Source organism: Antrostomus carolinensis, unplaced genomic scaffold (assembly GCF_000700745.2).
Source record: "Antrostomus carolinensis isolate BGI_N321 unplaced genomic scaffold, ASM70074v2 C13274594, whole genome shotgun sequence".
Taxonomy (NCBI): domain Eukaryota; kingdom Metazoa; phylum Chordata; class Aves; order Caprimulgiformes; family Caprimulgidae; genus Antrostomus; species Antrostomus carolinensis.
The window spans coordinates 1-1,386 of NW_010354927.1; the positions used below are offsets into that span (position 1 = coordinate 1).

The window sequence follows — 1,386 nt, forward strand, 5'->3', positions numbered from 1 at the left end:
ACACACTACCTCTGAATTTAGCTGTCCTGTTCTTAAACTCGGCGTTTTCTGAAAGTGAGATCATAATCTTAGAAGTGGAATCTCAAATATAAAATTTTGAGATCAGTGGTATAATGATCCAAGACAAACTACTTTGTAATTAATTTTCTTTGTTAACACTTTGTACCCTTTGGGTTCTTAAAATGAAAATGGTGTTCTACAACACTGGAGCCAAACACTAATGCTGTTTCCCAACAGGGCTTCTGAACGATGGAACCGTGGGCATCTTCCGAGGCAACCAGATGCGTTTGAAACGAGCTTGTATCCGGAAAGCGAAAATCTCCGCTGTGGCTTTCCGGAAAGCGTTCTGCCATCACAAACTGGTAGAACTTGATGCTACTGGGGTGAATGCTGATATAACAATCACAGACATTATAAGTGGACTTGGCAGCAATAAATGGATCCAACAAAATCTGCAGTGCCTCGTGCTGAACTCACTAACTCTTTCTTTGGAAGACCCATACGAGAGGTGCTTCAGTCAGCTGTCCGGGCTTCGTGCATTGAGTATTACCAATGTTCTGTTCTACAATGAGGACTTGGCAGATGTTGCTTCACTTCCGAGATTGGAAAGTCTGGATATATCGAACACCTCTGTCACTGACATAACAGCACTCCTCACCTGCAAAGACCGACTCAAGTCTTTGACCATGCACCACCTGAAATGCTTGAAAATGACTACAACCCAGATTCTGGATGTTATAAGAGAACTCAAATACCTGAATCACCTTGATATTTCAGATGACAAACAGTTCACATCAGACATAGCACTTCGTTTACTGGAACAGAAAGATATCTTGCCTAACCTCGTGTCTTTGGACATTTCTGGAAGAAAACATGTTACGGATAAAGCTGTAGAGGCGTTTATTCAGCAGCGACCCACAATGCAGTTTGTAGGACTGCTAGCTACTGACGCTGGCTACTCAGAATTCCTAACAGGAGAAGGAAACCTAAAGGTTAAGTGGGGGAATTAATTTTACTGAAAATTACAATGTGCGGGAAAAATAGAACTAATAATTTGTAACAAATGTATGTGAGTTTTTCAGGAGGAGGTTGTAGGTTCTTTTTTTAAAACTGTTATTTGTAATTACTGACCTTTATGTCAAATTCCTACTTAATTCTGGCACAGAAACTGCTAAATGTACATAGAACTATTGTAAGAAGCATCTGTTTTCTGCGCCTTTTCAGTAAGTCTTAGATCCTAATTTAACGTCTCAGATCTAAGAGAGCTGAATTGTGTCTAGACTGAAGTCATTTACTGGAATAGTATTCTCTGAATTTACTTAGGATGAAAAAACTTCCTTTTTTTGAACAAATCCTAAATTACTTAGTCCCTTAGGATGAGGTGCT

General features: G+C 39.6%; 1 pseudogene; it reads left to right on the top strand.

The window, feature by feature from the left end:
* Positions 1-237: 237 nt before the first annotated feature.
* On the top strand, positions 238-992 carry LOC104531657 (protein zyg-11 homolog B pseudogene; annotated as a pseudogene).
* The last annotated feature ends 394 nt before the right edge of the window (positions 993-1,386 follow it).